At 47.7% G+C, this 16,693-nt stretch overlaps 1 pseudogene; it reads left to right on the top strand.

The window, feature by feature from the left end:
• The first annotated feature begins 1,275 nt into the window (after positions 1 to 1,275).
• On the top strand, positions 1,276 to 1,406 carry LOC119920041 (annotated as a pseudogene).
• Positions 1,407 to 16,693: the final 15,287 nt, after the last annotated feature.

The raw sequence follows: 16,693 nt of genomic DNA, 5'->3' as shown, positions 1-16,693 counted from the left end.
TCCCACTCCCGAACTCTGAAAACAATGAAGGGTCATTGGGCAGAGTGGTGGTCACTCAATAATAATAGTGATGGTATTTGTTAAGCGCTTACTACGTGCAAAGTACTCAGTCAGTGGTATCTATTGAGTTCTTTTGAAAAATAAATGGTATTTGTTAAGCGCTTACTATTTGCCAGCTACTAGGGTAGATCCAAGCTAATCAGGTTGGACCCAGCCTATGTCCCACGAGGGGTTCGAGTCTTAATCTCCATTTTACAGATGAGGTAACTGAGACCCAGAGAAGTTAAGTGGCTTGCCCAAGGTCACACAGCAGACAAATGGTGGAGCCGGGATTAGAACCCAGGTCCTTCTGACTCTGATGTCCATGCTCAATACACTAGTCCATGCTGCTTCTTAGTGTGCGTAGAGCACCATACTAAGCACTTGGGAGAGTCAATGCACTAAGCCACACTGCTCCTTACTGTGTGCAGAGCACTGTACTAAGTGCTTGGGAGAGTTGGTACACTAGAGTTGATGACACAATCTAAGGCTGTAAGCTCGTTATAGGCGGGAAATGTGTCTGTTAAGTTGTTATATTGTACTCTCTCAAGAGCTCAGTACTGTTTTCTGCACATAGTAAGCGCTCAAAAAATAAGGTTGACTTTCTGACTGACTTGCCTGGCCCCATAATGGATAAACTAAGCTAGCAAACAGTTTCTGGCTGATTCAGTCAACGGCTGATTCAAAATGGCTTTAAAGCCCAACCCAAAAGCGATAGCGCCACAATCCAATCACCATTCCGCCGAGCTGTCAGCCTCCTTCAAAAGTGACTGTAATTGAAAAACCCGACTATTCACTCTAATTACTGGGGGGGGGGGGGGATTTAAATATGCTTTAAGGGTATTTTTTTCCTTTTTTTGATAACATTTCATAGAGGGAATGAAGTGGTTCTGGCTCAGAAAGACCCGATGCCTGTCCCCAGGTAGACGAAAGTGTATCACAGGTGGCGGGCAGAAGCTGTTGTTATTGTCACAGTTGGGTCACGATCTTGACGCACATCAATCACTCAATCGTATTTATTGAGCGCTTACTGTGTGCAGAGCACTGTACTAAGCGCTTGGGAAGTACAAGTTGGCAACATATAGAGACAGTCCCTACCCAACAGTGGGCTCACAGTCTAAAAGGGGACGCACATGGTCTCTTGGAGCGATTCCAGCTAAACGTTCAGGTTGGGCGTCCCGCTTTGGCTTTAGTTTTTTTGGTTCTTTATAATGGTAATTTATAAAGGGCTTACTACCCCTCTCAGGGTCGCACCTGGAGAGTTTCCAGTACTCTACCAATCTCGACTATGGGAGGGAGAGTCAAGCAGAGGCCTACCCATTCCATTCCTAGCTTGGCTAGTGAGTGGAAGGCAATCAGCTACAAACTCACCTGTGCTGGGCAGCAGCGGCATGGGAAATATTCGAGGGCAGAGACTCTAGTTTACTGCGCGGAAGGAGGCAATGTTAAACCACTTCCATAGTATTACCAGGAAAACTCTATGGATCCACTACCAGAACGATTGCAGATGGAGGTGGGGCATTCTGGGAGAGACGTGTCCACGGCGTCGCTATGGGTCGGATACGACTCGACGGCATAAGACAAGAAAGGGCTTACTATGTGTCAAACACTTTTCTAAGCTCTGGGGTAGATCCAAGTTAATTAAATTGGACACAGTTCCTGCCCTACGTGGGGCTCACAGTCTAAGTTGGAGAGAGCGTGGGAGAGCTGAGGAATGGAGCAGTGAAGTGACTTGCCCAAGGTCACCCAGCAGACAAATGGCAGAGCTGGGATTAGAGCCCAGATCCTCTCGCTCCAAGGCCCGTGCTCCTTACATTGGAGAAGCAGCGTGGCTCAGTGGGAAGAGCCTGGGCTTGGGAGTCAGAGGTCATGGGTTCTAATCCCGCCTCCCCCACATGTCTGCTGGGTGACTTTGGGCAAGTCACTTCACTTCTCTGGGCCTCAGTTCCCTCATCTGTAAAATGGGGATGAAGACTGTAAGCACCACTTGGGACAACCTGATCACCTTGTATCTCCCCCAGAGCTTAGAACAGTGCTCTGTGCATAGTAAGCGCTTAACAAATGCTATTATTATTATTATTATTATTATTATTATTATTAGGCCATGTTTCTTCTCTACTCCCTGACCTCGAGCTTGCTAGAGGAGACAGGGTTACATCTGCTGAGAAACTCGGTTTTGCTCGAGGGACTTGCCTGAGTTGCATTCATTTCTCTGTACCCTTCCCTGCATCTTCAACTCCATTCACCCTATCGGTCGATCAGTCGATCCATCAGTCGATGGTATTTTGGGGGAGAAATTCCTGTGTGCAGAGCAATGTACTGAGTATGTTTTCGGGAGAGGAAAATCGGGTTAGACGACACAATGGCTGCCCTCAAGGAGCTTAGCGCCCACTTTGCAGAGCAGTGTATTAAGTGCTTGGAGAGTACAATCGAGTTGGCAGAATCAAGTTTACTATGTCCAGAACACTGTACCAGGTTCTTGGCAGAGGATAATACAGTTGTGTAAGAGACTCAGAACCTGCTCTCGAGGAAACTCCAACATCATCCATGTCCAAACTCTACACTCGTTGGCCACAGAAATATGGAAAGATAAAAAGAAGAAGAAAAGCGTTCATCTAAGTGGAGAACGTTGGACAGACGTGACTCAGGTAGTGGAGTCTTGTCGGGAAAGGAGAGAAAACTAAAAGCTCAGGATCAGCTGCCGATGATCCCAGATTATCGGGGCAACCCCTGATGTGGTTGGGGAACCGCTAAGCCCCAGCCCTTTCCGCGTCCTCTCTCTGGGCCCGTTCTTGACCTCCACCGGATTGCAAAACCCCTTTCTCGCTCAGGATTTGCTAGTGTGCTCTGGGGGTCATCTGAGGATACACTCTCCCCTTGAATAACTCGTATAAAAGCCTTCCTCTTTCCCCCCCCCCCACGACTCCACATCATTGTCAGCAACAAAGTTAGAAAATAAGGAGCCGAGGAGCTGCTCCCAGCATCATAACATCTGCAGCAGACAAAACTCTAAAAGCCCTCAATTCCCAGGCATGAATGCACTATAAAAACAATGTGGCAGAAATGAAAATTGTTCCATCATAATATTTCACAGTTCTTTTTTGACAAAAGCCAGACGACCCTCATGAATACACATTTTCTCAAACCTTATGTATTATGCATCGGGCTACGCTACGAGAGTTGGGAATTGTTGGTCCCCGCTGAAGGCCTTTTGAAAATGCCCATTCTGTAAACAAATTGAACTCGACCAGTGAAGCGGCCTCTTTAGAGACAACTTGGGGGCTTCCTGAGAGGTTCCCCCTTCAACTGGGTGCCATCCACTCGTCGACCGCCACAAGGAGAACGGCTTCGTCTCTTTGCATTTCGAGCTCAGATTTCAAGGCATCGGAGACCACAATTGGAAGGAAGTGTCGTCATCATCATCAATCGTATTTATTGAGCACTTACTATGTGCAGAGCACTGTACTAAGCGCTTGGGAAGTACAAATTGGCAACATATAGAGACAGTCCCTACCCAACAGTGGGCTCACAGTCTAAAAGACGTCAGACGGCACAGTGAGCTGACGTGAGGCGGCACGTCTTGGGCTGGTCGATCGGTCCGATGCAGATCTCCGGCCTGCCCTCTCCTCTGCTTCTGTGCCATGCCGGTTCCTCCGGGAGGAAAGGAGCTATCGTGTTGATCCCAGACCCTCACGTCCCTCTGGCGCCGAAGGAGTAATAATAATAATAATAATAATGATGGTATTTGTTAAGAGCTTACTATGTGCCAGGCACTGTTTTAAGTGCTGGGGTAGATACAAGGTAATCAGGAGTGATCCCGATAGTCGCGGTTTTTGCTAAGTGCTAACGAGGTGCCGACCGCTGTACTAAGCACTGAGATAGATACAAGATAGAACAGACACTGCCCCTTGTTCAAGGGTTCGAAATCTAAGAGAGGGGAAGATAGGGTAATGAGGACCTACTTTAGGGAGGAGGAAACTGAGGCTCAGATAAGGGAAGAGACTTGCCCCAAGGTCACAGGGCTGGCAATTAGAGGAGCTGGGATTAGAACCCGGGTGTCCCAACTCTCAGACGGGTGCTCTTTCTGCTTACCACTAATAAGCGCTTAGTACAGTGCTCTGCACACAATAAGCGCTCAATAAATACGATTGAATGAACGAATTAATAACCTAGGCCGAGAAGCCCGCAGGAGAGGCTGAGAACGAGTGGCCAGAGAGATAGGAGGAGAACCAGCGAAGCTGAGGTTGGATCACGTTTCCCGGAGAAGGGGTGGGTAGATATTGTCGAAGGCAGCTGAGAGGTCGAGGAGGATTTGGATGGAGTAGGGGCTGTCGATTTAGAGACTTTTGAGAGGGCGGTTTTTGTGGAGTGAAGGGGTTGGAAGCCAGGCCGGAGGCAGTAAAGGAAAGAATTGGAGGCAAGGAAGTGGAGACAGCAGATGTTCTCCCCCTGCATAAGCCTCCTCTCTGATCTCCCATCCTCCTGTCTCTTTAGTCTATACTTCACTCTGCTGCCCGGATCATCTTTGTGCAGAAATGCTCTGGGCGTGTTACTCCCCTCCTCAAAAATCTCCAATGGCTGCCTATCAACATACACATCAAGCAAAAACTCCTCACTCTCGGCTTCTAGGCTGTCCATCACCTCGCCCCCTCCTACCTCACCTCCCTTCTCTCCTTCTCCAGCCCAGTCTGCACCCTCCACTCCTCTGCCGCTAACCTCCTCGCTGTACCTCGCTCTTGCCTTTCCCGCCGTCGACCCCCGGCCCACGTCCTCCCCCTGGCCTGGAATGCCCTCCCTCCACACATCCGCCAAGCTCTCTCTTTTCTTTCCTTCAAAGCCCTACTGAGAGCTCTCCTCCTCCAAGAGGCCTTCCCAGATTGAACCCCCCTTTTCCTCTCCTCCTCCCCATCACCCCCACCCTACCTCCTTCCCCGCCCCACAGCACCAGTATATATGTTTGTACAGATTTATTACTCTATTTTACTTGTACGTATTTACTATTCTATTTATTTTGTTAATGATGTGCATTTAGCTTTAATACCATTTATTCTGACGACACCTGTCCACACGTTTTGTTTTGTTGTCTGTCTCCCCCTTTTATAATAATAATGATAGCATTTATTAAGCGCTTACTGTGTGCAAAGCAGCGTTCTAAGCGCTGGGGAGGTTACAGTCCCACGGGGGGCTCACAGTCTTCATCCCCATTTTACAGATGAGGGAACTGAGGCCCAGAGAAGTGAAATAAAAAATCTCCAGTGGCTACCAATCAACCTATGCATCAGGTAGAAACTCCTAACCCTTGGCTTCAAGGCTGTCCATCACCTCGCCCCCTCCTACCTCACCTCCCTTCTCTCCTTCTCCAGCCCAGCCTGCACCCTCCGCTCCTCTGCCACTAATCTCCTCACTGTACCTCGTTCTCACCTGTCCCGCCATCGACCCCCAGCCCACATCATCCCCCGGGCCTGGAATGCCCTCCCTCCACCCATCCGCCAAGCTAGCTCTCTTCCTCCCTTCAAGGCCCTGCTGAGAGCTCACCTCCTCCAGGAGGCCTTCCCACACTGAGCCCCCTCCTTCCTCTCCCCCTCATCCCCCTCTCCATCCCCCCATCTTACCTCCCTCCCTTCCCCACAGCACCTCTATATATGTATTTATGTTCGTATTTATTACTCTATTTATTTATTTTACTTGCACATATCTATTCTATTTATTTATTTTGCTTGCACATATCTATTCTATTTATTTTATTTTGTTAGTATATTTGGTTTTGTTGTCTGTCTCCCCCTTCTAGACCGTGAGCCCACTGTTGGGTAGGGACCGTCTCTATATGTTGCCGACTTGTACTTCCCAAGCGCTTAGTCCAGTGCTCTGCACACAGTAAGCGCTCAATAAATATGACTGAATGAATGAATGAATGCTCCCCCCGTCCTCTCGTGGGGCCTCAGTGCGCCTGCGTACACCGGCGGCGTAGCGGCGCGCGGGCCCGAGTGGGCGGCCCCACGCCGACGGCGCAGGTGCCTTTCGTGAATCGCGCGCGCGCACGCGCGTGGCGCAACCCCGGCCTTTGGTACCGAGCGCAGAGGAGATGCCTCGGCTGTGAGGAACGGCCGCGATAATGGCCGCCCACATGCACACCAAATTCTGCCTCCACGGCTGCCCCGACTACACAACGACTACCAGAGCTCCGCCGCCCAAGCCGAGCGCCGCTACTAAGTGGACAAGCTCTTCGCCCGCCATGGCTGCGACGGGCGGCTGGCCTTCAAAGGCCCAGAGCCGCCCGCGGAGGCAGAAGGAGCCGCCCCCTCCCTTCCCTGGGACTGAGGGGACAGGTGCAGGCCGGCTCCCGGCCACCCGACTCGGGGAGTGAAGGTGAGACAGTGTGAGAGAGGGAAGGGGTGAGACCACGAGCAGTTAAGGTGTGAGGGAGTGAAAATGTGAAGGAGTGAGGGTGTGAAGGTGTAAAGGATTGAGGGAGTGAAGGTGTGAGGGTGTGAGGGAGTGAAGGTGTGAGGGAGTGAAGGTGTGAGGGAGTGAAAGCGTGAAGTTGGGAAGGTGTGAGGGAGTGAAAGCGTGAGGGTGTAAGGGAGTGAAGGTGTGAGGGAGTGAAGGTGTGAAGATGTGAGGGAGTGAAAGTGTGAGGGTGTAAGGGAGTGAAGGTGTGAGGGAGTGAAGGTGTGAGGGAGTGAAGGTGTCAAGGTGTAAAGGATTAAGGGAGTGAAGGTGTGAGGGTGTGAGGAAGTGAAAGTGTCAAGGTGTGAGGGTTTGAAGGTGTAAAGGATTGAGGGAGTGAAGGTGTGAAGCTGTGAAAGCTTGAGGGTGTGAGGGAGTGGAAGTGTGAAGGTGTAAGGGAGCGAAGGCGTGAGGGAGTGAAAGTGCAAAGGTGTGAGGGAGTGAAGGTGTGAGGGAGCGAAGGTGTGAAGGTTTGAGGGAGTGAAGGTGTGAAGATGTGTGGGAGTGAAAGTGTGAAGGTGTGAGGGAGTGAAAGCATGAGGGTGTGAGGGAGTGAAGGTGTGAAGGTGGGAGGGAGTGAAGGTGTGAAGGTGGGAGGGAGCAAAGGTGTAAGGGAGTGAAAGTGTGAAGGTGTGAGGGAGTGAGAGTGTCAAGGTGTGAAGGTGTAAAGGATTAAGGGATTGAAGGTGTGAGGGTGTGAGGAAGTGAAAGTGTCAAGGTGTGAGGGTGTGAAGGTGTAAAGGATTGAGGGAGTGAAGGTGTGAAGCTGTGAAAGCGTGAGGGAGTTAAAGTGTGAAGGTGTGAGGGTGTGAAGGTGTAAAGGATAGAAGGTGTGAAAGCCTGAGGGTGTGAGGGAGTGAAGGTGTGAGGGTGTGAAGGTGTAAAGGACAGGAGATCTGAGGGTGTGAAAGCCTGAGGGTGTCAGGGAGTGAAAGTGTGAAGGTATGAAGGTGTGAAGGTGTAAAGGATTGAGGGAGTGAAGGTGTGAAAGCGTGAGGGAGTGAAAGTGTGAAGGTGTGAGAGTGTGAAGGTGTAAGGGATTGAAGGTGTGAGGGCGTGAAAGCATGAGGGTGTGAGGGAGTGAAGGTGTGAGGGAGTGAAAACGTTTTGTTTTGTTGTCTTTCTCCCCCTTCTAGATTGTCACCCCGTTGTAGGGTAGGGACCATCTCTACATGTTGCCGACTTGTACTTCCCAAGCACTTAGTACAGTGCTCTGCACACAGTAAGCGCTCAATAAGTAAGATTTAAAAAAAAACCTGGCCATGGACTTCATTGAGAAAATTGAAACCACGAGGCATGATCTCCCTAAAATCTCCCCTGCTCCTCTCCAGTCCCTCCCTCCCTCCTTCTGACCCTTTTTCAACTTTCCCATCTTTCCCAGCGGTATCTCGAGAGGAGATCTCCTGCCTTCTCTCAACATCTACCCCCTCTACCTACTCTTCCAACACTACCCCTTCGCATCTTATCAAAGCACTTGCCCCTTCCCTCCCTCCCTGGCTACCATCTTCAACTCTTCACTCTCCAGTGGCTTCTTCCCCACTGCTTTCAAACATTCTCACTTCTCCCCTACCCTAAAAAAATCCCTCCCTTGACCCCATGGCTCCTTCCAGTTATCGCTCCACCTCCCTCCTACAATTCCTCTCCAAACTCCTCAAGTGAAGGAAGGTCCTTCCTTCCATTTCTCTTCTTGGTCCCCCTCCTCCAATCTGGCTTCCTCCCCCTTTCCTGTACAAAAACCTCTCTCTCAAAGGTCACAAATGATTTCCTTCTTGCCAAATCCTATGGGCTCTAGTCCTCCTCAGCCTCTCAGCTGCCTTCAATACTGTCGACCACCTGCTTCTGGAAACATCCAACCTCGGCTTCACTGACATTGTCCTCTTCTGGTTCTCCTCCTATCTCTCTTTCTGTTCCATAATAATAATGATAATAATAATTATGGCATTTGTTAAGCGCTTACTATGTGCCAGTCACTGTCCTAAGCGCTCGGGTAGATACAAGCAAATCGGATTGGACACAGTCCCTGTCCCACAGAGGGCTCACAGTCTCAATCCCTATTTTACAAGCCTTTACAGGAAGGCTTGGAAGGTGGGGAGAGTGATCGTCTGTTGGATGTGAACAGGAAAGGAATTCCAGGCCAGAGGCAGGACATGGGCGAGAGGTCAGTGGCGAGATAGACGAGATCAGGGTGCAGTGAGTACGCTGGCATTATGGACTTGTGGCCCAGCTGGGTCCCAGAAGGACGATCGACCCATCGATCAACAGTATTCATTAAGCAGTGTGTAGAGTACTTGGTGTAGCGCTTGAATGAGTACAATAGTGATACCATTCATGGTATTTATTAAGCACTGGGGAAGATACTAGATCATCAGATCAGACCAAATCTCTGTCCCACATGGGGCTCTCATTTTAAGAGGGAGGAAGAGCAGGAATTTTAGATTGCAGACCCCATGAGGGCAAGCATCGTGTTTATCTATTAATCCATATTTATCATGATAATGGTGGTATGTGTTAAGCCCTTACTGTGTGCTAATCAATGGGCTTGATACAATCTAAGCATATCAGACACAGTCCCTGTCCCACATGGGGCTGAGGATCGAAGAGGGAGGGTAAACAGATATTCAATCCCCATTTTACAGATGAGGGACCTGAGGCCCAGGGAAATGAAGCAGCTTGCCCAAGATCACACAGCGGGAAGGTGACAGAACTGGGATTAGAACCCAGGTCTCTTGACTCCCAGCCCTGTGCTCTTTCCACTAGGGATAAGGATACCGACTCTACTTCTCCCAAGGCCGGGAGAGACAGACATCTCCTCCAGGAGGCCTTCCCTGATATATAACTTATTCTTGATTGATTGATTGTGGCTTTGGAAGACAGGGCTTGGCAGAGAGAGAGAGAGAGAGAGACTGTTCAGTACATTGCAGAAGTCACATAGCTTCTGTGAGCGTCGTGTGGGACAGAGACTGTGTCTGACCTGATGATCTTAGCTTGACCATAGCGCTTGGCGCAAAGTAATCCCTGGCAAATGCCATCGATATCATTTTGTGGCTGGGGTGTTGTGAATTGATCAGAGAAGGTACTTTCTCTTTTTCATTCTCTCTGTACCTCTGTCTCTCTGGCTCTATCTCTGTCTCTTTCACTCTCTCAGATTCCACCACTCTTTCTGTTCACAATCCACACTATTCCTTGACAAAGCAGCTTATGAGAAGAAGAGTCGGTGATCCATTTTCTGGCTGATTTTATCTCTGTTTAAGCCTTCGGGACTATTTAATCTAGTCGGTATTTTTCCTCAGTAGGAAAAACCTCCAGAAAAGTCGAGCCAATAAGCCCTAAAACAAGAATGAGGCCCCTAATTTGTACTGCCAAAGTAAAAAAAAAAGCCAGTTCTCGTAACAGGACAGAAAAAAATATTTGGAATTGAAGACTACTTCCCTAAGAATAAATAGAGCAGAAAATTTGATCTTCTGTTCAAAGTTATCCAGCATAGTGAATAAACTGATCAATAATATACAGATGCGTGAACTGGAGGTCAATTAAGCTTCTTGTAATCTTGTTATTATTGGATAAAAATAGTAACCATTTCCTTGAGTTTATGTTGCTCCTTTTTTCTTTTAGAGTCCACATCCTATTTTCCTTCAAAACATATCTGTGGTTGCTGATATTATTCAGTAATACAGACGGAGTCAGCAGTGCTCAGAAGTATCCAGAAGGGCCTGAGGCTACTGGCTATAAGATGTCTGAGTGGCCCAAAAGACTGCTCCAGTAGCCACAGCCCCATTTTTGCTTTGGTTTTTAATGTAATTGTTTCAGTTACGGCATTTGCCGAGTGCTTACTCCGTGCCAAGCCCCTATACTAAGCCCTGAGGTAGATGCAGCATGAAGCAGCGTGGCTTAGGGGAAAGAGCCCGGATTTGGGAGTCAGAGGTCATGGATTCTAATCCCGGCTCTGCCACCTGTCAGCTGTGTGACTTTGGGCAAGTCACTTCTCTGTGCCTCAGTTACCTCGTTTGTAAAATGGGAATTAAGACTGTGAGCCCCCCGTGAGACAATCTGATTACCTTGTATCTACCCCAGTGCTTAGAACAGCATCATTATTATTATTATTATTATGCTGCAATACAATCAGATCGGACACAGTTCCCGTCCCATGTGGGGGTCCCAGTCTTAGCAGGAGGGAGAACAGAGATTGAATCCCCATTTCACAGATGAGGAAACTGAGTCTCAGAGAGGTTAAGTGGCTTGCCCAGGATCACACAGCAGGCAAGTAGCGTGGCTCAGTGGAAAGAGCCCGGGCTTTGGAGTCAGAGGTCCTGGGTTCAAATCCCGGCTCCGCCGATTGTCAGCTGGGTGACTTCGGGCAAGTCACTTCACTTCTCTGGGCCTCAGTTCCCTCATCTGGAAAATGGGGATGAAGACTGTGAGCCCCCCGTGGGACAGCCTGATCACCTTGTAACCTCCCCAGCGCTTAGAACAGTGCTTTGCACATACTAAGCGCTTAATAAATGCCATTATTATTATTATTATTGTTATTATTATTATTATTATTAAGTAGCAGAGCCAGGATTAGAATTCAGGTCCCCTGACTCCCAGGCTCAGTCTCTTTCTCTTTATCCTTGTCCTTGTCATTTATATTGTTTGTGTTGTGTTGTTTTGTTTTGTTTTTTCTTTATTTTTTTGTCTGTCACCAGGCCCCTCTCTCCCCTTTATTCTTAGATTATGAGCTCCTGCTTATTTTCGAGGCCAAGAGACTGTGTCTAATTCTCACCAGTGTGGTCTTTCCTCGAGCTTAGTACAGTGTTCTGCAAACAGTAGATGCTTTAAGAAATATTGTTGCTACTACTACTACTACTACTATTAGTGCTTAGTTAGGATTGATTGATTTATTAAAACGCTTATTATTTGCTAAGCACTGGGCAGATTCAAGATAATCAGATGGGACCCAGCCCAGAAGGGCCACACGGTCTTGAGAGGGAGAGAGAACAGGTATCTTATCCCCATTTTACAGAGGAGGAAACTGATGAGGCCCAGAGAGGGCCTCTAGAATATACGCTCGTGGGCAGGGAAAGTATCCTCCAACTCGGTTATATTTTCCTCTCCTAAGTGCTTAGTACAGTGCTCTGCACATAGTAAATGTTCAATAAGTACGAATGACTGATTTACTGATTGGCCCAAGGTCACCACAGCAGGCCACGGACCGGACTGAGACTAGAATTTGTACATATTTGTACAAATTGTACATATTTGTTTGTACATATTTATTACTCTATTTATTTATTTATTTTACTGGTACATATCTATTCTATTTATTTTATTTTGTTAATATGTTTGGTTTTGTTCTCTGTCTCCCCCCTTCTAGACTGTGAGCCCACTGTTGGGTAGGGACTGTATATGTTGCCAACTTGTACTTCTCAAGCGCTTAGTACAGTGCTCTGCACACAGTAAGCACTCAATAAATACGATTGATTGATTGATTGATTGATAGAATTTCCAGGCTCGAGCTGTTTACACAAGACGATGCTCCCTCCTTGAATTCATCTGCTTGATCTTTGTGCCGTGTCTACCAACTCTGTTCTATTGAACTCTCCCAAATACTTAGTACAGTGCTCTGCACACAGTGAGTGCTCAATAAATACGGCTGATGGATCGATTGTTGGACTTCTGTCCCTCTGCTAGGCCCTCCTTCCCAGGGCCTCAAAAATATCTCTCCCCCAAACACAACAATCCCTGCTCCCCTGCCTTGCGTAAAATAAAGTGAAAACTGCCAAAGCCAAGAAGACAGCTGAATGAACTGGGGGAACTGCATGGGCATAGAGAGGACACAGTACCTATTAATTAAATAATTAATTATTTATGAATAATTAATAATAATAATTCTTATTAATGAAATAAACTCCACATAACTACGGACACGATGGAAAGATGACACATAGCTCTTTGGAAATATAAATTGCCATGTTTAGGTCTGCTTCTGCAGTTGAGTGCTTAGCAAATAGTATGCGCTTAACAAAATACCGTTATTTTGAGACAGTGCTCTGCACACGGTAAGCGCTCAATAAATACGATTGATTGATTGATTGATTGATTGAGGCACACAGAGAGGGAAACAAAATCTGTGCCAGGCACCTTGGGTCAAATGCAGCAGGGACCATTTTTGATCTACACTTGCACCTGGAGTCATCAGGTGAATCAGGTGAGGACTCTGAAGCCTAGAGGTCACACAGCACTTGGGAAAGTAGCAAGCAGAAACCACACAAGCCCTGCCCTCAAGGAGCTTCCACAGTCCAATGGGCGAAGACAGTATTTATAATGACGGTATTTGTTAAGCGCTTACTACGTGCCAAGCACTGTTCTAAGCACTGGGGTAGATACAAGGTAATCAGTCTGTCCCACATGGGGCTCACAGCCCTAATCCCCATCATCATCATCAAACAAAACCCAAAGACAATGTGAAAACCTAAACAAAACCGGGCATGCAGACTCAAATAAATTTCAAATACTGGAAAAAAGAACAACGGTAGGACAGGTGGATATTGATAACCTGAATCGTCAACCAATCCTCCCCTGAGACAGCTATGGGTGAGAAGGACTTTCTAGCCGTACAGGCTTACCGTCTGATTCTCCACTTCTAGAGGATGGTGTGATGCCCCTTTTCTCCCTTTCTGTGCATAAGGTCAATCAATCAATCAATCAATCGTATTTATTGAGCCCTTACTGTGTGCAGAGCACTGTACTAAGCACTTGGGAAGTACAAGGTCGAAGGTCGAAGGTTACGCACTATCGGTACGGTCAGGAAAATCAATCAGTCAATCAATCGCATTCGTTGAGTGCTTTCTGTGTGCCGAGCACTGTACTAAGCGCTTGGGAGAGGACAGTAGAACAGAGATGACAGACAGGTACGCTGTCCTCAACAAGCTTACAGTCTAGAGTGGGAGACAGACATATAAACAAATATATTGGAAAAGCGGCATGGCTTAGTGGAAGGAGCCCGGGCATCGGTGTCAGAGGTCGTGGGTTCTAATTCCGGCTCTGCCACTTAGCTGTGTGATTTTGGGCAAGTCACTTAACTTCTCGGTGCCTCAGTTACCTCATCTGTAAGATGGGGATTAAGACTGTGAGCCCCACGTGGGACAACCTGATGACCTTGTATCTACCCCAACGATTAGAACAGTGCTTGGCACATAGTAAGCGCTTAAGAAATGCCATAATTAATTAATGAATACATGACGGATAGGGACATGAGCACTCTGAGGCTGAGGGAGAGGTGAATTAAAGAGTGCAAATCCAAGTGCAAGGGTGATGCAGAAGGGAGCGGGAGATGAGCAAAAAAGCGAGCGAGTCTTTGCGTCATCAGAATTATCATTGCTTCTGCGCCTACTTCAATCGTATTTATTGAGCGCTTACTGTGCGCAGAGCACTGTACTAAGCGTTTGGGAAGTCCAAGTTGGCAACATATAGAGATGGTCTCTACCCAACAACGGGCTCACAGTCTAGAAGGGGGAGACAGACAACAAAACAAAACATGTGGACAGGTGTCAAGTCATCAGAACAAATAGAATTAAAGCTAGATGCACATCATTAACAAAATAAATAGTAAACATGTAGGAGTAAAATAAATAGAGTAATAAACCCGTACAAATATATATACAGGTGCTGTGGGTAGGGGAAGGCGGTGGGGGGGGGGGATGGGAAGGAGGAGAGGAAAAAGGGGGCTCAGTCTGGGAAGGCCTCCTGGAGGAGGTGAGCTCTCAGTAGGGAGGAAGAGAGCTCTTGAGTCACATCACCTGGGTGTCTGCGATTCGAAGTCTGCCTTGTTCCCTCCATGCTTCCTCTTGACATTTAACCGTTTCTTCCCCCGACAGATTTGATGGGGTGATCGTGTAAACCCCGTTGGAGCGGAAGCTCCCTGTGGGCGGGGAACACGACTTGTCGATCAATCCATCAATCAACCGATGGGATTTATTGAGCACTCCCCGGGGGCACCTATGTCACCGTTGGTTAAGGCCTGGGTTCGGGGAATCGGACTTCCACCCTCAGTAGGAGCCAGGATTGACTGGACCAGCCCCGCCTAGACTTTTAGAATACAGGTTTCTCTGTTTGGCCGCCCGTGTCGGCAGCGGGAGAGAAGCAGGAACACTCTGGCTCGGGGTGGCCAAAGTAGACACAACCTTCTGCCCATCTGCATTTCTGCACTACATATTCAGCCTGTCACCAAATCCTGTCTATTTTCCCATCACAGTATCTCTTCACAGCACTTTCCTCTCCATCCAAGCTGCTCCCTTGCTGACCTGAGCACTTAAAAATAATAATAATAATGATGATGATGGCATTTATTAAGTGCATACTATGTGCAAAGCACTGTTCTAAGCACTGGAGAGGATACAAGGTGATCAGGTTGTCCCACGGGGGGCTCATTTTACAGATGAGGTGACTGAGGCACAGAGAAGTGAAGTGACTTGCCCAAAGTCACACAGCTGACAAGTGGCGAAGCTGGGATTTGAACCCATCACCTCTGACTCCAAAACCTGGGCTCTTTCCACTGAGCTGTGCTGCTTCTCTAATAATAATAGCATTTGTTAAGTGCTTACTTTGTGCAAAGCACAGTTCTAAGCACTGGAGAGGATACAAGGTGATCAGGTTGTCCCACGTGGGGCTCACAGTCTTCATCCCCATTTTACAGATGAGGCAACTGAGGCACAGAGAAGTTAAGTGACTTGCCCAAAGTCACACAGCTGACAAGCGTCAGAGCTTGGATTTGAACCCGTGACCTCTGACTCCCAAGCCCGTGCTCTTCCCACTGAGCCATACTGCAACCTCTACCACCTTGATTACTGTATCAGCCTTCTTGCTGACCTCCCTGCCTCCTGTCACTCTCATTCATTCAATTGTATTTATTAATAATAATAATAATGGTGGCATTTGTTAAGCACTTACTATGTGCAGAGCACTGTTCTAAGCACTGGGGAGGATACAAGGTGATCAGGTTGTCCCACGTGGGGCTCACAGTATTAGTCCCCATTTTACAGATGTGGGAACTGAGGCCCAGAGAAGTGTACATATGTTTGTACATATTTATTACTCTATTTATTTATTTATTTTACTTGTACATATCTAGTCTATTCATTTTATTTTGTTAGTATGTTTGGTTTAGTTCTCTGTCTCCCCCTTTTAGACTGTGAGCCCACTGTTGGGTAGGGACTGTCTCTATATGTTGCCAATTTGTACTTCCCAAGCGCTTAGTACAGTGCTCTGCACATAGTAAGCGCTCAATAAATATGATTGATGATGATGATGATGAAGTGACTTGCCTAAAGTCACACAGCCAACAAGCGGCGGAGCCGGGATTAGAACCCATGACCTCTGGCTCCCAAGCCCGGGCTCTTTCCACTGAGCCACGCTGCTTCTCGTATTGAGCGTTTACTGTGTGCAAAGCACTGTTCTAAGTGCTTGGGAGAGCACCATATAGCAGCAGACACATTCCCTGCCCACAATGAGCTCGCAGTCTAGAGACGAGCTCCCAATCCTCTCCAGTCCGTACTTTGCTGCCCCGATCATTCTTCTACCAAACCGTTCAGTCCATATTTCTCCCCTCCCCAAGAATCTCCAGTGGTTGCCCATCTACTGTCTCCCATTTCAAAGCCCTCCTAAAAGCACATTTCCCCACCTAAGCTCTCCTTTCTGTGTTGCCTCTGTACTTGGATCTGTAACCCTTAAACACTTCGATAGTCACTCCTCCCCCGGCCCCTCACGCTTCTGTACGTACCCATCTGTAATTTCTTTTTAATATTTTTTTCATGGTATGTGTTCAGTGTTTACGATGTGTCTAGCCCTGTTCTAAACACTGGGGTAGATACAAGTTTAGCAGACTGGACTCAGTCCCTGTCCCCAATGGGGCTCACGGTCTAAGTAGGAGGGAGCGGGATTTAATCCCCCTTGTAAACAAAGTTGAGGAAACCAAGGCACAGAGATGTTAAGTGACTTGCCCAAGGTCACACAGCAAGCAGCTGGCAGAGTTGGGAATAGAACCCAGGTCCTCTGACTCCCGGGCCTGTGCTTTTTCCACTAGGTAATAATAATAATAATAATAATAATAATAATAATAATAATAATAATAATAATAATAATGGCATTTGTTAAGTGCTTACTATGTGCGAAGCACTGTTCTAAGCGCTGGGGGGATACAAGGTGATCGGGTTGTCCCATGGGGGGCTCA

This window comes from Tachyglossus aculeatus, chromosome X1 (assembly GCF_015852505.1).
Source record: "Tachyglossus aculeatus isolate mTacAcu1 chromosome X1, mTacAcu1.pri, whole genome shotgun sequence".
Taxonomy (NCBI): domain Eukaryota; kingdom Metazoa; phylum Chordata; class Mammalia; order Monotremata; family Tachyglossidae; genus Tachyglossus; species Tachyglossus aculeatus.
This window is presented reverse-complemented; position numbering and strand designations above follow the sequence as displayed.